We start from the raw sequence: 21145 nt of genomic DNA, 5'->3' as shown, positions 1-21145 counted from the left end.
GAGTCTGGCACTCTTACTGTGGAATTGCCCCATAATTACCCAGCATACCACTCACTGACCTGAATCGCTCCCCAGCTGTGACTGATATATAGGCTAATGCCTGTGGGCCTTATCTGATAAATGCTGTGGAATAAGTAAACAGATCACAGTGCTCTGATATATACAGTGCATTCGGAAAGTATTCAGACCCCTTGACTTTTTATTTATTTAACCTTATTCTAAAATGGATGAAATAGTTTTTTTCCCCCTCATCAATCTACACATAATAACCCATAATGACACAACGAAAACAGGTTTTTAGAAATGTTTGCAAATGTATTTAAATAAAAAAAACAGATCACATTTACGTAAGTATTCAGACTCTTTACTCAGTACTTTGTTGATGCACCTTTGGCAGCGATTACAGCCTCGAATCTTCTTGGGTATGACGCTACAAGCTTGTATTTGGGGAGTTTCTCCCATTCTTCTCTGCAGATCCAAGCGCTGTCAGGTTGGATGGGGGGCGTTGCTGCACAGCTATTTCAGGTCTCCAGAGATGTTCGATCGGGTTCAAGTCCGGGCTCTGGCTGGGCCTCTCATGGACATTCCGAGACTTGTCCCGAAGCCACTCCTGTGTTGTCTTGGCTGTGTGCTTAGGGTCGTTGTCCTGTTGGAAGGTGAACCTTCGCCCCAGTCTGAGGTCCTGAGTGCTCTGGAGCAGGTTTTCATCAAGGATCTCTCTGTACTTTGCGCCGTTCATCTTTCCCTCGATCCTGACTAGTCTCCCAGTCCCTGCCGCTGAAAAACATCACCACAGCACCACCATGCCTCACCGTAGGAATGGTGCCAGGATTCCTCCAGACGTGACGCTTGGCATTCAGGCCAAAGAGTTCAATCTTGGTTTCATCAGTCCAGAGAATCTAGTTTCTCATGGTCAGAGTCCTTTAGGTGCCTTTTGGCAAACTTCAAGCGGGCTGTCATGTGCCTTTTACTGAGGAGTGCTTTCCGTCTGGCCACTCTACCATAATGGCCTGATTGGTGGAGTGCTGCAGAGATGGTTGTCCTTCTGGAAGGTTCTCCCATCTCCACAGAGGAACTGTGGAGCTCTGTCAAAGTGACCATCGGATTCTTGGTCACCTCCATGACCAAGGCCCTTCTCACCCGATTGCTCAGTTTGGCCGGGCGGCCAGCTCTAGGAAGAGTCTTGGTGGTTCCAAACTTCTTCCATTTAAGAATGATGGAGGCCGCTGTGCTCTTGGGGACCTTCAATGCTGCAGACATTTTTTGGTACCCTTCCCCAGATCTGTGCCTCGACACAATCCTGTCTCGGAGCTCTACAGACAATTCCTTCGACCTCATGCCTTGGTTTTTGCTCTGACATGCACTGTCAACTGTGGGACCTTTTTATAGACAGGTGTGTGCCTTTCCAAATCATGTCCAATCAATTGAATTTACCACAGGTGGACTCCAATCAAGTTATAGAAACATATCAAGGATGATCAATGGAAACAGGATGCACCCGAGCTCAATTTCGAGTCTCATAGCATAGGGTCTGAATACTTATGTAAATAAGGTATTTCTGTTTTTAATACATTTGGTAAAATTTTTCGCTTTGTCATTATGGGGTATTGTGTGTAGATTGCTGAGGATTTGTATTTATTCAATCCATTTTAGAATAAGACTAACGTAACATTTGGAAAAAGTAATGGTGTCTGAATACTTTCCGAAGGCACTGTAAATTTGGTAAAAAAGCAAATTGTCTAGCCAAGATCTTCTGGATGTGTAAATGAATATCATTCCAATAAGACTGGATTCTGCTACAGTACATAAAATGTGCAGGAATGTGCCAGTATCCTGTTTACATTTGAAACATGATGCATTGGAAAACATTCTGTGAAGGCGAACAGGTGTAAAGTAGGTTCTATGAAAACATTTGAAATGTAGTTCTTGTACGCTTATGGAGGTGCATTTGGGGTGGACCCTTTCACAGATAAAGTCAATTTTCCTCACTGAATGAGGAACCGGTAATATAGTTGCAGATTTGGGAAAGAAACCAATCCTAAGTCTTTAGGCTTACTTAGTTTGGTAAATTTGGTTCTAGGTTTCTTATTGTTCCAGATATATTTAGAGATTGGCATTCATTTTCTGAAAAAAGGACTGAGCTAGATGGCAGGGGAGATTTTGGAATAGAAAATGTAGCCAAGGAAGGATATTCATGCTGAACACATTCATCCTGCCAAAAAGAGAGGTTGGTAGGGTAGACCAGTTAACCAGGTCCTGTTTAATCTTTGTGAGCAAAGGCATATAATTTGAAGTGAACAGGTCTTTAAGATTTGGAGTAACGTTATTAAAAGCCTGTTTCAATCAATTGGAATGGAGACATCGTTTCTAAGTTGATTGTGGAGGGGATATTCAAAGGTAAAGCCATGGATTTATCCACGTTAATTTTGTACCCTGACAGGTTACCATATTCAGATATGATGTCCATTACTGCAGTGACGGAGGTCTCTGGTTTGGACATGTATAAAAGCACATCATCAGCAAATAATGAATTATATGCTCTTCGTCACCCACAGAGATGCCCCTGATGATATTACTACACCTTATTGCCTCAGCCAGTGGTTCTATGACTAATGAGAACAGAGCCGGAGATAAAGGACAGCCTTGACGACAGCCCCTACCGATAGGAAATCTTTCTGATTAATTTACCATTTGTGTTAACTGCCACTGATGAGTCAGAATAAAGTAATTTTACTAAATTAATTAAATGGTCACCCAGATTAACTTTTCCTAATACAGCAAACATTTTCCACTCAACTCTATCAAAGGCCTTTCTGTATTCAGACCCTTTGCTATGAGACTCTAAATTGAGCTCAGGTGCATCCTCTTTCCATTTATCATCCTTGAGATGTTTCAACAACTTGATTGGAGTCCACCTGTGGTAAATTCAATTGATAGGACATAATTTGGAAAGGCACACACCTGTCTATATAAGGTCCCACAGTTGACAATGCATGCCAGAGCAAAAACCAAGCCATGAGGTCGAAGGAATTGTCCGTAGAGCCCCGAGACAGGATTGTGTCGAGGCACAGATCTGGGGAAGGGTACCAAAAAATGTCTGCAGCATTGAAGGTCCCCAAGAAAATTGTGGCCTTAGGGGTGGGCGATATTAACAAATTCATATCACGATATTTTCCACTGTCCGGACGATAACGATATAATATCACGATATACTGTAAAACATTTTTTTTTACAATTTATGAGACCTTCAAAGTTAATAAATTACTAAATATTTAAAAACCTTATAGAAACAAAGGGGGCATTGCAAATTTTTTTAAATGATTATTTGTTTTACTTCTGTGGTAAACCTGTGCAAACATTAAACATAAACAAAGGTATAGGAGTTAAATAAATATGCAGTAACATTTTATAAAAATATTTTTAAAGTACTCAGGGTGTAAACTTTCCTGTCAAATATAAGAAGTGCAGTCTTTTTTCAGCATAACACCGGTCATTATGAATTCAAGTTGTAAACCTTTTCAAATTAACGTCAAGCATTAACCAGACAGTCTGTGTGTTTCTCAGTTCAGCATGTAACAATTAACTGCCTCCCATGTTTTGCTGATGTATTTACAGCTCGGGATCTCGTATCTTGTGTCTAGAGTTCCAATCAACTTTCTGAAACAGTCTTTCTTCACAGTTTGAATTGGTTCCATGTCTTTCGCTATGTGATACGTAATTGCACTCGTTATCTCATTCCACTTCTTGCTCTTCTTGTCAGTTCCAAACGACAGAGGAAGCCCCCTTTTTTCGAACCAGTTCTTCGTCGTCCTGCAAATCAACCTCAATAGCGTTATTTTCCTTGTCTTCAGTCATCCTCAAAGCTTGATTTTCTGACATTTTTGCTAATGAAAGGAGTTTACTTCAGTAAATGTTTGCTTACTCTGCAGTTGCGCATGCTTGTTTGTTGACTTTGATTGATTGGCAGGCAGATTGCGCGTAACGTCCATGCTTCTAGTTTTATTCTTTGCTAAAAAAGGCTATGTTTCTAGTAAAATAAACAAATTGAACTAGCCCACTAGGCTGTATCACTCGACAGAAATTTATATCATGGCGTAACGTCATACTGGTATTCACGTTCAAACCGGTATACCGCCCACCCCTAAGTGGCCTCCATCATTCTTAAATGGAAGAAGTTTGGAACCACCAAGACTCTTCCTAGAGCTGAACCCAATGGTCACTCTGACAGAGCTCCAGAGTTCCTCTGAGGAGATGGGAGAACCTTCCAGAAGGACAACCATCTCTGTAGCACTCCACCAATCAGGCCTTTATGGTAGAGTGGCCAGACAGAAGCCACTCCTCAGTAAAATGCACATGACAGCCCACTTGGAGTTTGCAAAAAGGCACCTAAAGGACTCTGACCATGAGAAACAAGATTCTTGAAACCAAGATTGAACTCTTTGGCCTGAATGCAAGGCGTCATGTCTGAAGGAAAGCTGGCACCATCGCTACTGTGAAGCATGGTGGTGGCAGCATCATGCTGTGGGGATGTTTTTCAACAGCAGGGACTGGGAGACTAGTCCGGATCGAGGGAAAGATTAGCGGAGCAAAGTATTGAGTGATCCTTGATGGACAACGACCCTAAGCACACAGCCAAAACAACGCAGTATTGGCTTCGGGACAAGCCTCTGAATGTCCTTGAGTGGCCCAGCCAGAGCCCGGACTTGAACCGACTCGAACATCTCTGGAGAGACCTGAAAATAGCTGTGCAGCGACGCTCCCCATCCAACCTGACAGAGCTTGATAGGATCTGCAGAGAAGAACGGGAGAAACTCCCCAGATACAGGTGTGCCAAGCTTGTACTGAGTAAAGGGTCTGAATAGTTATGTAAATGTTATGCTTGTATCTTTTATTTTTCATAAATGTGCGAACATTTCTTTAAAGCCTGTTTTTTGCTTTGTCATTATGGTGTATTGTGTGTAGATTGAGGGGAAAAAAACAATTGAATCCAGTTTAGAATAAGGCTGTAACGTAACAAAGTGGAAAAAGTCAAGGGGCCTGAATACTTTCCGAATGAACTGTATATTTAGCCTAGGTATAATTTAAACAAGCAATGAATTCATTAGATTATAGTTTGTCAACATCGTTGTGGAATAACGTGACTGGCCTGCACAGAGCCCTGACCTCAACCCTATCGAACACCTTTGGGATGAATTGGATCGCCGACTGAGAGCCAAGCCTAACATCAGTGCCCAACCTCACTAATGCTTGTGGCTGAATGGGAGCAAGTCCCCGCAGCAATGTTCCAACATCTAGTGGAGGCTGTTATAGCAGCAAAGGTGGGACCAACTCCATATTAATGCCCATGATTTTGGAATGAGTTGTTCGACGAGCAGGTGTCCACATACTTTTGTTCATGTAGTGTGTGTGTATACACAGTGCATTCGGAAAGTATTCAGGCCCCTTTACTTTTTCCACATTTTGTATTAACAATAAACGGATATAACATTTACATAAGTATTTAGACCCTTTACTCAGTACTTTGTTGAAGCACCTTTGGCAGCGATTACAGCCGTGAGTCTTCTTGGTTATGACGCTATAAGCTTGGCACACCTGTATTTGGGGAGTTTCTCACATTCTTCTCTGCAGACCCTATCAAGCTCTGTCAGGTGGGGAGCGTCGCTCCACAGCTATTTTCAGGTCTCTCCAGAGATGTTTGATCGGGTTCAAGTCCGGGCTCTGGCTGGGCCACTCAAGGATATTCAGAGACTTGTCCCGAAGCCACTCCTGCGTTGTCTTGGCTGTGTGCTTAGGGTCGTTGACCTGTTGGAAGGTGAACCTTTATCGCCTAAAATGACATTCCCAAATCTAACTGCCTGTAGCTCAGGACCTGAAGCAAGGAAATGCATATTCTTGATACCATTTGAAAGGTAACACTGAAGTTTGTGGAAATGTGAAAATAATGTAGTACAATATAACACATTAGATCTGGTAAAAGATAATACAAACAAAAAAAATGCGTTTTCTATTAATCTTTTGGTTCCAACTTTGAAATGCAAGATAAAGACCACAATATAATATTGCAGTTTATGCGCAATTTAGAATTTAGAGCAGTGTGTGCAAAGTTTTAGATTGATCCAGTGAAGCGTTGCAATACTGGACTGTTTTGCATGAAGTCTTCCCAAATGTTTAAACTTTTATTTTTCTTCCCATCTTAAACTTTTATTTTTCTTGGCCAGTCTGAGATATGGCTTTTTCTTTGCAACTCTGCCTAGAAGGTCAGCATCCTGGAGTCGCCTCTTCACTGTTGACGTTGAGACTCGTGTTTTGCGGATACTATTTAATGAAGCTGCCAGTTGAAGACCTGTGAGGTGTCTGTTTCTCAAATTAGACACTAATGTATTTGTCGTCTTGCTCAGTTGTGCACCGGGGCCTCCCACTGCTCTTTCTATTCTGATGAAGGAAGTAGTACACAGCGTTGTACGAGATCTTCAGTTCCTTGGCAATTTCTCGCATAGAATAGCCTTCATTTCTCAGAACAAGAATAGACTGACGTGTTTCAGAAGAAAGTTATTTGTTTCTGGCCATTTTGAGCCTGTAATTGAACCCACAGTTGTTGATGCTCCATATACTCAACTAGTCTCAAGAAGGACAGTTTTATTGCTTCTTTAATCAGCACAACAGTTTTCAGCTGTGCTAACATAATTGCAAAAGGGTTTTCTAATGATCAATTAGCTTTTTAAAATGATAAACTTGGATTAGCAAACACAACGTGCCATTGGAACACAGGACTGATGGTTGCTGATAATGGGCCTCTGTACGCCTATGTAGATATTCCATAAAAGATCAGCCGTTTCCAGCTACAATAGCCATTTACAATATTAACAATGTCTACACTGTATTTCTGATCAATTTGATGTTATTGTAATGGTAAAAAAAAATGCTTTTCTTTCGAAAACAAGGGAATGTCTAAGTAACCCCAAACTTTTGAATGGTAGTGTATATCTGAGGGTAGCCTCTAAATTTATTTATTTATTTATTTTTCTTCTATGAAATTGGCCATTAGTGGGAACTTACACAATGGTCAATAACTTAATAATAAAACATCTGATTGGCTTATAATAAAACAAGTTATGGATATAACAACTAGATGAGTTAGTAGAAACATTAAACAGCAGATATTTTATTTATTTTTTAATCCAAAGATGGAAGTGGGCTTAATAGGTACGCTTACCCTAACTCAACCAATGTAATAATTGTTAAATAATCTACAGATCTTTAATGAAAGGAATTTCTTAAATTAGTTTATTTTGAGTGGCTGAAGTGAAGATGAATGTGTTCCTAATCCTAAATCTCCTCACGTTGCCTGTAGGGCTGTTACTGCCATATTAGGCACCTTTTTTTCCCCAACAGGCTAATATGTTAGTCTTGGCTTGGCACCTTTTTTCCCCCAACAGGCTAATATGTTAGTCTTGGCTTGGCACCTTTTTTTCCCCAACAGGCTAATATGTTAGTCTTGGCTTGACACCTTTTTTTCCCCAACAGGCTAATATGTTAGTCTTGGCTTGACACCTTTTTTTCCCCAACAGGCTAATATGTTAGTCTTGGCTTGGCACCTTTTTTTCCCCAACAGGCTAATATGTTAGTCTTGGCTTGGCACCTTTTTTTCCCCAACAGGCTAATATGTTAGTCTTGGCTTGGCACCTTTTTTTCCCCAACAGGCTAATATGTTAGTCTTGGCTTGGCACCTTTTTTTCCCCAACAGGCTAATATGTTAGTCTTGGCTTGGCACCTTTTTTTTGCCTAACATGAAGATTTGGTAGAGGACAAAGCTCCAGATCTAAATCTGTTCCCCTTCTAAACCAAGTTGATGAAATCTCAATGTTCTTGGTGAGTCCGCCGCTATTAGCTGAGAAGAACTTGATGTATAGTTTCCTCAACTCCCTCACAAACTTGTGTTCTTGGTGTTGTACAGACAATGTAGCGTTGAGGAGTTTCCCAAGATCATATGTCGCTAACAGTATATTTAATAGAGAGATGCATAGCCTATGATTCTCTTTGAAAGGCTCATCCTCTTCCATGTCTCGTCTTGAGATGAAGTGAACTCCCCTACACTTTCCATCACCTGTTTTGCTTTTGTAATGTAGTTCTGTAATAAAGTCCAAACCTTCCTGTCAAGTGAATTTTTGACGTAGGCCGTACTCCCATTGGTCAGGTGATGTTACAACATACTGATCGGTGGCTCAGTGCACACGACGAGCAGAGCTAAACTCTTCACAGCCATTTCAGAACACTGTTCTGCTAACCTACAACATTCCAATGTCATGTGGGCTGTTCCAGCTTATAGCCGATTCCATAGAAAAAAATCTAAATCAAAGGGGCTCATCACACACATGATTCAGCTAGAATGTACGTTTTTTACTTTGCCAAGTATTGGATGAAAGCAATCTCACCGTAACTATCGGAGCACCATAATGCTGTTACGCTGCATTATGTTAATATAATGCTAACTTTGATCTGTCCACAGATCCTACTTACTGTGTATATTAAATGATTTCCCCACTTAAGTGAATGTCAAGTACATACTCTTGTTTTAAAGGCTGGTCTCTTAACTGTTGCGGTTTCACTACCCAGCCTTCCCTTGCCCATGGGCCTTTATTTTGATTAATAGAATTACATGTCAGGATTTTATGAGCACATTTGTAGGCCACGTCTCATATGTTGGGGGAAAAGTGGACCTCTCTCTCTTTTGCCCATGCCAGTCCTATAATTCTGGAGTTTGCCCTGCTGACCCCATGAGTATGTTAAACATTAGCAAACACCACTCACCTCTTTGGCATCACTACCAAACCGGTACAGAGAGACATTACTGCAACTGAGGGGTAGAAAGAATGAGAGGGTGAACTAGAGGGGGAGAGAGAGGGAATAAGAGCGCCACCAAAAGGAGTGTTAGGTAGAGGAGAGAGGAAGACCTTGGGGGATTTTGTCTGGAAACTGTCTTTATTTTCTAATTCAGAGGAAATGGATCCACAGACCCTTCTCTGAGTCGCTCAGGTCAGTGCTGCTGTGTTTTACCCAGTTTGACAAAGTCTGACTGACTTATCAATACTATGTTTATAGTCGTTTTAAGGATTGCTTATAGTTTCTGCCTAATAGTGCCTATGTGAGGTATTCTAGCTTTTATTTTAGGAGGTGAACACTGCTTTTTGAGCAGTTTCTTTGGAAGCATATCATCTTTGTGCATTTGACTATTAAATTAGCCTGTGTTCGATGCCCGGTCAATGAATGTGTGAACACAAGCTGTCGACAAAAAAAGACCACACGGTGAGCACTGAGCACTCATTGACAGCTCCACTCGGTGAATGCTTAGTGAGCCCATCTAATACTTGAATGTGAGTACCTAGCCTCTTGGGTTTTAATGGGCAAGTTTAGTGTGACTCTTCAGGGAAAAGTGATGGTGGCCATAGTAAAATCTAGCCTGGTCGGACTTTGATGCCCCACATTAGCTGTCAGTTCAGTTCATGGACTGCGGCTGTCTGCTGGGCGTTTGCATTGACACTTTGGTTCTATACTTCAATTCCGTAATTGACAGAATTCCATTGATCTTTGCGGGACCTCCTCTCAGCAGATAAGTTGTCTCACTGATGTTGAAATCTTACTTGAAGAGACCCCACATGGCTTTCCAGCGGAGGGGGCATTGTTGTTCCCCACAGGAGGATCACTTTAATACAACAGGCCTATATTGATGATGAGCAGCTATTTTGTTTACTAACAGTCTTAGCGGCAGGTAGCTTAGTGGGTAAGAGCGTTGTGCCAGTAACCGAAAGGTCGCTGGTTCTAATCCCCGAGCCGACTAGGTGAAAAATCTGTCGATGTGCCCTTAAGCAAGGCACTTAACCCTAATTGCTCCTGTAAGTCGCTCTGGATAAGAGCGTCTGCTAAATGACGTAAATGTAAATGTAAATGTTAGCAAATGTTAACAAACAACTTTTGAAAGGGATTAGCGAAAACAGCAAAATACAAATCTACTAGGCCCCAGTATTTTGCGTTTTTGAAATTCCTTCCCTTACAAAATTGGCTATTATCCTAGTTCCGCTTTAAATAACGGGTTCAGAAATGCTGTGTCATTTGTAAAGCCCAACCGATAAATCGGTTGACCGATATTATCGGCGGATTTTAGCCTTTACACAAATATTCTGTGAATCTGTCTTTATTCCACTGATAGTTTGATCTTGTGAGAAGTGCAGTTTCAGGTTTACTTTGAGACCAAGTTCAATTCATTCAGCCCTTGTTTATTAGTGTGCTTGTGGTTCTTCAGCACAAACGCTTTTGCATTCTTATCCGCTCCCATAGATGGACACATCTTTTAAGTTGCACCTAGGAAGGTAAACTGAAGAAGTGTTTTGTATTTACTTTAATATTTATAGAGGATATAGTTGCTTTTTGGTGGTTATCATGTAAACCACGATAAAATGTTCTTAAATAATGTTAATTGTAATATTAGGTAAGAAAACGCCATTTAGAGTTGTTTAATCCTTTGGAGCATGATTTGTAAAAAGAAAACTAATTTAATAAGTATTTTTTATTCCACCTCTATCGGTGGAATAAACAAACACTATCGGCAGATGTAATCGGTGACTTTTGCCTCCCTAAAATCGGTATCGGCATCGGACCCAAAAATCCTATTTCGGTCGGGCTCTAGTCATTTGCCTTATTTGGTTTTTACTTGTTATTTTACACATTGACAATATCCTGTTTCCCAGATGTTTAAATGTACAGTCGTGGTCAAAAGTTTTGAGAATGACACATACACATTTTCACAAAGTCTGCTGCCTCAGTTTTGATGATGGCAATTTGCATATACTCCAGAATGTCATGAAGAGTGATCAGATGAATTGCAATTATTTGCAAAGTCCATCTTTGCCATGAAAATGAACTTAATCCCCAAAAAACATTTCAGCCCTGCCACAAAAGGACCAGCTGCCATCATGTCAGTGATTCTTTCGTTAACACAGGTGAAGTGTTGACCAGGACAAGGCTGGAGATCACTCTGTCATGCTGATTGAGTTAGAATAACAGACTGGAAGCTTTAAAAGGAGGGTGGTGCTTGAAATCATTGTTCTTCCTCTGTTAACCATGGTTACCTGCAAGGAAACACGTGCCGTCATCATTGCTTTGCACAAAAAAGGGCTTCACAGGCAAGGATATTGCTGCTAGTAAGATTGCACCTAAATCAACCATTTATCGGATCATCAAGAACTTCAAGGAGAGAGGTTCAATTGTTGTGAAGAAGGCGTCAGGGCGCCCAAGAAAGTCCAGCAAGCACCAGGACCGTCTCCTAAAGTTGATTCAGCTGCGGGATCGGGGCACCACCAGTGCAGAGCTTGCTCAGGAATGGCAGCAGGCAGGTGTGAGTGCATCTGCAGGCACAGTGAGGCAAAGACTTTTGGAGGATGGCCTGGTGTCAAGAAGGGCAGCAAAGAAGCCACTTCTCTCCAGGAAAAACATCAGGGACAGACTGATATTCTGCAAAAGGTACAGGGATTGGACTGCTGAGGACTGGGGTAAAGTCATTTTCTCTGAATCCCCTTTCCGATAGTTTGGGGCATCCGGAAAACACCTTGTCCGGAGAAGACAAGTTGAGCGCTACCATCAGTCCTGTGTCATGCCAACAGTAAAGCATCCTGAGACCATTCATGTGTGGGGTTGCTTCTCAGCCAAGGGAGTGGGCTCACTCACAATTTTGCCTAAGAACACAGCCATGAATAAAGAATGGTACCAACACATCCTCAGAGAGCAACTTCTCCCAACCATCCAGGAACAGTTTGGTGACGACCAATGTCTTTTCCAGCATGATGGAGCACCTTGCCATAAGGCAAAAGTGATAACTAAGTGGCTCGGGGAACAAAACATTGAAATGTTGGGTCCATGGCCAGGAAACTCCCCAGACCTTAATCCCATTGAGAACTTGTGGTCGATCCTCAAGAGGCGGGTGGACAAACAAAACCCCACAAATTCTGACAAACTCCAAGCATTGATTATGCAAGAATGGGCTGCCATCAGTCAGGATGTGGCCCAGAAGTTAATTGACAGCATGCCAGGGCGGATTGCAGAGGTCTTAAAAAAGAAGGGTCAACACTGCAAATATTGACTCTTTGCATAAACTTAATGTAATTGTCAATAAAAGCCTTTGACACGTATGGAATGCTTGTAATTATACTTCAGTATACCATAGTAACATCTGACAAAAATATCTCATAACACTGAAGCAGCGAACTTTGTGAAGACCAATACCAATACTACCAACTTTTGTACGACTGTACAGTACTTTTCTTTGCATTACTCAGGGCTGTAGTACATGCTTGTGCTCTTGTGCAGTTATTTGACTAGTTTTTTCCGCAAGGTAGGAGGGTTTGCCACGTCTAAACCTTTGACCAGGTATGTTATTACTGCCCTGTGGGGAACATACAAGTCATCTCTCCTTTTTACCTTATCGTTCTGCCCTCCATTCTCTCTAATTGTTAGTCAAAGCTGCCTGAGTAAGATGGCTGACGTATCAGTCTTACTAGGAGTAACAAAATGGCTTGTTGCTCTATAGGGGAGTTCATCTCCCTCCAGCTCATCACACTTTGATAACCTGTCAGCCCGATAGGCTATACCGTTGGACATGCCTCACGCTACTTTAAATCTCAAAGGTTACAAGCCAGTCTGTTTTTGTTAACTGCGTTTTGCGCTTATCGGGGATATAAGAGTTCAGGCAATCATTCCCACAGACAGGGATTTCTTTGCTGTGTGGTAATCTGATTTTGTGTTTCTGTGTGTGTGGATCCTCTGACTGTTGTTGCGCCTCTGATGAACTTTGAACTACGGCCCTCTTGATTGAGTCAAGGCAAATGGAGGATGGGCTGAAAGCATATTTTCGAGAGGGGACGGGTTGGGAGGTTAGATTTTGTGTGGTCAACTAATCTAATTAGTGGTCACAAGATGACACACCTTGACCCCAGTCTAAACAGAGATACCATACTTCATCCTGTCCTGTTTCGGAGACCATAAGCACTACAGTTCTCTTTTTAGTTTGCTCTTAAATGTATGTTATCTATTAATGTAATGACAGTCACTTACTGTTGAAGTAAATAAAAGATTGATCAAAGGGAAAGTTAGCTTAGGTCCTAATAATACATAGCTAGTAGAATTCAGATGTACATTCCACCGTGGTTGAGAGAGGAGTGTGGACAGTCGTCATAGTAAAGCACTGCACTACTCAGAACTGCTCAGCTCAGTTATGCTGCTATGCAAGTTTACGCTCCTGTTATTCATCCCTGCGAGGGATTTGGGGCCCCCCATACCACTCTAAACCACAAGTAGCTTTTTTCTCTCTCTCCCTTCTCACTTTTTTCAGCCTGCCAACAACATGGCGGTCTATTCATTTCCAGCCAATGCCGAAAACAAGGTCCAAAGTTCAGTCGCTGCAGCAGTGTGGATCTGGGGCAAGGGATTTTTTTTCCATGGATAATGTTCTTTTTTTATTTTCATTCTATTGCTTTGATGAGTAAGATAATAATATTAGTTATCCAGGGCTGCTTAGGGAAGCCTGGTGATTTCATTAGCATATTATCCGTTTGTACAGCTGGGCGTGTGTTGAACCCTGCTCACTGTGCCCATCGTTAAACAACCATGTCTCTGCTGCAGAAGTGCCCAGGATTGATGGCTGGGCCTGTATGCCACCATGCGCTTTTTCCCAGACGTGTCACGTGTGTGCATCTCCCCCTTGTATTACCCTCGCCTGCACTTAGCTCAGCAAGAATAGGCCGCCCACCTGCTTTTTTTTGGCCCTTCAGCTCAATTCTGCCCCTATGATTGTTGCTTCAATAACATGCACAACAAGTGAGGCGGCACACAATGGTGCTGTGACCTGATCTGTTTTTTAGCGTGTAACTAGGGTGCGGTTTCACCGACCAATCAGAGCAATGCGTCCATGGGGGGCACGTTAGCCAATCTGAACATTGCGTGTGTATTTTTCGGAAGGCCTGGGAAAGGCTTTGCCCCATCGTTGGGTTTTATGTCTGTGACTAAATGCGACTCACATGGCCCCTTTCCTATGGCCCCTCATCTTAATGGTTTCTGGGTCGTTTGCTCAATGTGCGAGCGTCCGGTTAGATAACATCAACGCTTTCTTCCCTCTTTTTGATGTTCTGTAGCTGTGCTGTAGTGTGGAGGTTGGATGTTTCTCAGGTCAGGTCTGGAGTGACAATAGGAACAACCTGTACTCTGTGTAGTGATTGGTGACTAAACTAATCATCCTGATTGAATAGTGTAACAGTTTAGCCGAATAGTTAGGTCCCTGAGTAGCAAACTCCATTGCACAGCATCGTAACATTCAACCTAGCCCAGGGCTCCAGACTGCGACCATTTAGTCGCATTTTGAAGCAAGGAGAGGCATATTCTTGATACCATTTGAAAGGAAACACTGAGGTTTGTGGAAATGTGAAATTAATGTAGGAGAATATAACACATTAGATCTGGTAAACGATAATACAAACAAAAAAACATGAGTTTTCTATTAATTTTTTTGTTCCATCATCTTTGAAATGCAAGAGAGAGGCCACAATATAATATTGCAGTTTAGGCAGCAGTGTGTGCAAAGTTTCAGATTGATTCAGTGAAGCGTTGCAATACTGGACTATTTTGTATCAAGTCTGCCCAAATGTGCCAAATTGGTCAATTGCTATATTTTCAAGTACATACCTATAGAGAACATACAGAAATGATATGGTATTACAAACTAAGTTTACACACTCCCAGGAATGTCATACATAATGGATCATTAGCTTATACACCAACTTTCACACATCTAGATGGCCGTGCGGGGTGGGTGTGGAGCCAGAGACAGCAGGGGTTCAAACTGTAGAACCCAGTTCCTACATTTGAATATATAAATTGTTTTTTTCAAACAAAACTGTGCTACATTTTATCTCTGGGACCCTCAGGATGACAAATCAGAGCAAGATTATTCAATGTAAGTACATTTACCTTCAGAGGTGAATGTATCAAACCAGTTGCCGTGATACGTTTTTTGTTGTTGTGCACTTTCTTCAAACAATATAATTTTTTTTTTCACTGTAATAGCTACTGTAAATTGGACAGTGCACTTAGATTAACAAGAATTTAAGCTTTCTGCCCATATAAGACATGTCTATGTCCTGGAAAGTTTACTGTTACTTACAACAGTCATGCTAATCACATTAGCGCATGTTAGGTCAACCGTCCTGTATACGGGACACCAATCCCGTCGAGGTTTAAGGCTCTACTGGAGGATGGTTGGCCACCCTGAGTAGCCTATAAAATATTGCAACATCACAATTACAACCAAATACTTTTTTCTTTATAAAATAATTCCCTCCAGGGCTTGAAATTAAGGGCGTCCCGTCGTCCCTGGGACGAGTATAAAAAATATAAAAAAAGATGCCTAAGACCGCTCAAAACGCACTCTGGGACAGTTCTGGGATGACAGATCCCAAAATCGTACAACCACTCCACATCAAAATATTTTAAAGCAATGAGGCTGACTCAACAGATCAGAACATTTAGCTTAAAATGTTGACAGTTGTCAAAAGCTCACCACACTTGTGAGCGGTTTCATGTGATGGAGATAAATATCTGTTCGAAATAAAGAGGGGAGATCTAAAGATGCGTCAACTAGCATGGGTTACTAATATGACTAGGAATGTGCCTTTGGCTGCTGGAATATAAAGTAACATTGATTTGAAAACCTATAGAACATGAGAGAAATTCTGGTTTCAATGACATGAGGTGTTTATTTTAGAAAATGACCCTCAACATGTCTATAGTCATATTTTGGCTAGGCTACTTTTGAAATAAGGTAAGACGTGCTTCATAAAATTACATAAAACTTCCAGGTTTTAAACAATTACGTTTATGGTTAAAGTTTCAAAATGCTGACTGCCACCTCTCAGATTCCAGGTGGGTGATGTGCGGTGCGCAAAAGGCGCTTTCCTTCACTCTCCGGTCTCGTGACCATTTTTGATCTGAACGAAACGTGCCTCGAGTATGTTGACAGAATCTTTCCTTTTTAGACGTTAATGTTCATTATATTTGTCAAACATGACTGCCGTTTAGCCTATATTTATGTAATTAAAAGTCTCATTTAAAGTTTGGCTACATTTTCTGGTGCCTCATGTCTGCATCGGTTTTGGACATTCCGTTCGGACAACTTCAATCTATATTCTTGTCTGATATTTTTTTAAAACTTGTCCCGGACCAGCATTAATGTCGAGCCCTGGGCGTCGAAAACCTTGATTTGGTCAAACAGTACGCGCAAATTAAAGTGCATTGATTCCTGCCGTGAAAGTGCCTGCCCCTGACAGTGCCTGCTGTGATGAGAGAGCTCCTCGCATTGCCTCTCCCTCCCCTGTGCGATGTATTTAGAGGGAGAGAAATGCATTCTGATTGCAACATTTCGAAATGCAATCGTGGGAAAAACTGTTTTTATATGCTGTTTGAGAGAGGAGTGTCTCTGCTTTCTGTGAGTATGACACTTTATTTCTCAACTCTCAATATTGTGCCAATGACACAGTTTTAAAAACTGGTATCTTTGAGATGTAGAGCGTGCAAATGTATTTTTTGGATATTACTGCTAGATTAATCAACTACACAGCTAACTATCAGCAATATTTACAGTTAGCAATCTAGCTAATGTGTTTTCAGTTTCCACTTCCTCAGGTCTTGAATTATCCACAAATGAATTAGCCTATTAGCTAGTGCTCAAAAACATTACGGCAAATGGATCTCTATTGAGCAAAAACTATCAATCTCAATTCTGGAGCCCTATTTTGAAAGTAGAATATATCAACAATAACCTAATTGTCAACCAAACATTTATTAAAATCACTCGTTTAGGTTGCACATCCAAATTACTTGAATCATGCATTCCTGCTTGGACATGTTTGATAAAACATTTTTTATGATGCCATCTCAGTAGTCTATTTTTCAACAACAAAAAATCTCACTGAATGCCTTTATAAGGTGATTACTAATTAATGGGCTGGTGCCACCAACTGAGAAAGTTAGTCTGGAGCCCTGACCTTTCTTTTTATTATCCTCTCGGTGTGAGACTCCAGGCAGGCCGTCTTTCACGGTCAGAGGTCTGTTGTGGAACATCAGATTTGTGATGGCAAGAACTCACAAAGAGAAGACTGGCACTGTACTACTTGTTAGTGGATGGGGTGTGTCAAGAGACCAGAGGACATAGATGCAGTCAAAGCAGGGTGGAGGATCCATGTTTCATCTCCTGACCTGCATAGATTATATGAAACTAGCTTATTATTGTTGCTTTATTGCGCTTGTTCCATTTGTTAACATAAGAGCCCACATCCAGTGAAATAGCATACATTGCTGCATCACGTGTTGATACAGTTGGATGTTTACTGGGTGTTAAGCATCTGCTCAAGGACTAAATGGCATTGACCTGACTGAGATTTGTGTTCATGCTCTATTCATTACACAGCACTGTTGGCAGGTGGATCATGTTTAGAAAGAAAGCGATTTTCCCCATGTTGTGGCGAGTTCAGAGAATTGTTTTATTGGACAACCGGCACTATCCATGTCAAAATTACGATTTAACCAAGCTACAAGGCAAGCTAACAAAAATACAACAGATGTTGAAAGTGCACACACACTGACATTGACCCAGCACTATTAGGAATGTTAGTCCTAGTTTCCATTCAGCTCTGTGTTTGGGGAGGGATGGTGCTTAAAAGCCTGTGTTTCAATGATTGGCACAATGATGGGGAAGCTCTGGCCCAATCCTAAATCGACCCCTAAGACCTACTCCCTATGCACTTGTGGAGATCTGAGTGGATTTGACAGGTGTAAGCAATATGGTAATAGTTCCTTTTGCCCTCTGATTTGCTAGGGTGTAGGGGCTTAGGGGTTGATTTTGGGATTGGGCCTCTATCTCATATGAGACTGGCAAGTGGCAACGCTGGACTAGTCTACCATTGGGGCAGCCTGACTTTATATTAGGCACCTCGGTCTCTATGCAACTATTTGCCAGTCAGAGTAACAACCTAATGATTGCTTCCAGGAATAGAGGGGGACTTGCTTCGCCAGTCCGCATTATGTTTTCAGCTTCTAGCTAAAGAAAAACAACTTGTTTCTGCTCTGGCCCTGTGGTGAGCCATGGACGAAAACACTAAATGGTCAAACCAACCAGTGTCTTTGTCATCAGAGAAACAGATGACAGCTGTTCAATTATTCACATCTTGGCTAAACCTTGTTGATTTCTCTAGTGCAACGATGAATAATGTTATGGCCTGTGGTTGGACTATTTTGATTATAGTGTGTAGCCCATGTTAATCAATCAACATCCTGCGTCTGCGTTATTGAATCCCCATACAAATACAGTGCGTTCGGAAAAGTATTCAGACCCCTAGACTTTTTACACATTTTGTTACGTTAGCCTTATTCTAAAATTGATTAAATCGTTTTTTCCCCTCATCAATCTATACACAATACCCCATAATGACAAAGCAAAAACAGGTTTTTAGAAATTGTTGCAAATGTGTAAAAAAAGAAACTGAAATATCACATTTACGTGAGTATTCAGACCCTTTACTCATTTTTACATTTACATTTTAGTCATTTAGCAGACGCTCTTATCCAGAGCGACTTACAGTTAGTGAGTGCATACATTTATTATTTTTTATTTTTTACTCAGTACTTTGTTGAAGCACCTTTGGCAGCGATTAGAGCCTCGTCTTCTTGGGTATTACGCTACAAGCTTGGCACACCTGCATTTGGGGAGTTTCTCACATTCTTCTCTGCAGATCCTCTCAAGCTCGGTCAGGTTGGATGGGGAGCGTTGCTGCACAGCTATTTTCAGATCTCTCCAGAGATGTTCGATCAGGTTCAAGTCCGGGCTCTGGCTGGGCCACTCAAGGACATTTAGAGACTTGTCCCAAAGCCACTCCTGCGTTGTCATGGCTGTGTGCTTAGGGTCGTTGTCCTGTTGGAAGGGGAACCTTCACCCCAGTCTGAGGTCCTGAGTGCTCTGGAGCAGGTTTTCATCAATGATCTTTCTGTACTTTGCTCCGTTCATTTTTCCCTCGATCCTGACTAGTCTCCCAGTCCCTGCCGCTGAAATGCTGCCACCACCATGCTTCACCGTAGGGATGGTGCCAGGTTTCCTCTGTGACGTTTGGCATTCAGGCCAAAGAGTTCAATCTTGGTTTCATCAGACCAGAGAATCTTGTTTCTCATGGCCTTTGGGTGGCTTTTGGCAAACTCCAAGCGGGCTGTCGTGCCTTTTACTGAGGAGTGGCTTCCGTCTGGCCACTTTACCATAAAGGCCTGATTGGTGGAGTGCTGCAGAGATGGTTGTCCTTCTAGAAGGTTCTCCCATCTCCACAGAGGAACTCTGGAGCTCTGTCAGAGTGACCATTGGGTTCTTGGTCACTTCCCTGACCAAGGCCCTTTTTTGGTACCCTTCCCCAGATCTGTGCCTCGACACAATCCTGTCTCGGAGCTCTACGGACAATTCCTTCGACGTCATGGCTTGGTTGTTGCTCTGACATGCACTGTCAACTGTGGGACGTTACGTAGACAGGTGTGTGCCTTTTCTAAATCCAATCAATTTAATTTACCACAGGTGAACTACAATCAAGTTTGTAGAAACATCTTAAGGATGGTCAATGGAAACAGGATGCACCTTGGCTCAATTTCGAGTATTATAGCAAAGGGCCTGAATACTTATGTAAATAAGGTATTTCTGTTTTTAATCTTTAATACATTTGCTAAAACCTGTTTTTGCTTTCTCATTATGGGGTATTGTGTGTAGATAGATTATTCAATTTTAGACTAATGCTGTAACGTAACAAAATGTGGAAAAAGTCAAAGAGTCCGAATGGTTTCCGAATGCACTGTATGTACACGCCCCTGTTACACATGGGTCATTACTTGCTAAATAAGAATGTATTATTACTGTTTTTCAGTCTAATGGTTCAGAATTTGCTAGTACTATGTATTGAGAAATGGCATGTCCTTGTTTTCTATGTGTATGGGGGTTATTGGTGTCTGGCATTTTGACGGGAATGCCTAATCAGTAGGGCTGGGTAACCTATATGAAATTAATTCAAATCTATGTTTTTGCGCGATATTCCAAATGCCTGTATCGCAATAATTTGTATTTGTTACATTTTTTATTGAGCATTTTATGTCCACTTGTTCTCAAGCTGTCTTTTTGGTCTCATCTCCTATGCTCTTTCTGTGCTTCCCATTTACACCAGAGATCCTCTGTAGCTCAGCTGGTAGAGCACGGCGCTTGTAACGCCAAGGTAGTGGGTTCGATCCTCGGGACCACCCATACACAAAAATGTATGCACGCATGACTGTAAGTCGCTTTGGATAAAAGCGTCTGCTAAATGGCATATTATATTATTATTATGATTATATAATGACGAGATTCACATGTCTCCGCCCTAACAATGGGAGTCGTTGTCCCAAAGGCGGGAAGGCAGGCGACAAGTTTAGTTAGGCCCAAAATAAGCTCCTAGAGACGCATTGGGCTAATGTTGGACAGATTTTAGCACTTTGCCTCTTCCTCTGTGGTTTACACACAAACCAAGCCCTTCCCCCTACCACTCAAAACAACAAAGATTAGAGATCACTTCTTCGTCTCTGACACGCTGTTTAAACTATTTGCATTTGAGGTTTGTTCCAACAGAATCGGTCATTATTTTATTGTAATAGTGAAGTTAACCTTTTCTAACGATAACGTTTTTATGTCTCAACTCCTCAAATTGCGCGCAGAGCAGACACTACTAAAACGAGAGTATCAGTGAACACTGATTCTGGAAAATGAGTGCTCAGTTTGTCGCGCGCAGCATTGCGGTACCACGTGCCGTTAGCAGCATTTTAGCCAAATACTGTTGTACTAGCTGTCTAGTCTGTTTTTATAAATGTGCAACAATAAACATAAAACACAATTATATAAGGAATTGGCAACTCAGTCTTATTCTGAGAAATAAGGTAGGCCACTTGATTTCAACATCTGAACAAAGTGGACAGGCTAACATGCTGTTCAAACAGTTAGGGACGGACAGAAGGGTGTGTTCATAACAATTCAACTGTTCTGCCTTGTTAGCTAGCA

The 21145-nt window shown here is 41.6% G+C and overlaps 1 protein-coding gene across 4 annotated transcripts in view; it reads left to right on the top strand.

The window, feature by feature from the left end:
• LOC121538455 (vitamin D3 receptor A) overlaps positions 1 to 21145 on the top strand; it is a 96690-nt gene that overhangs the window by 30588 nt on the left and 44957 nt on the right. The window contains exon 1 of one of the 4 annotated variants that reach the window (XM_041846480.2): positions 8678 to 9033. The exons of the other annotated variants lie outside the window; for them this stretch is intronic. The gene's annotated coding sequence lies outside the window, so the exon portion shown is untranslated. Of the gene's footprint in view, positions 1 to 8677; positions 9034 to 21145 lie in introns of those variants that run through there. 4 annotated transcript variants of the gene reach the window in all.

The sequence above is a fragment of the Coregonus clupeaformis genome, chromosome 24, assembly GCF_020615455.1.
Source record: "Coregonus clupeaformis isolate EN_2021a chromosome 24, ASM2061545v1, whole genome shotgun sequence".
Taxonomy (NCBI): Eukaryota; Metazoa; Chordata; class Actinopteri; order Salmoniformes; family Salmonidae; genus Coregonus; species Coregonus clupeaformis.
Note: the sequence above shows the minus strand (reverse complement) of the source record. Positions and strands in the feature narration are given on the sequence as shown.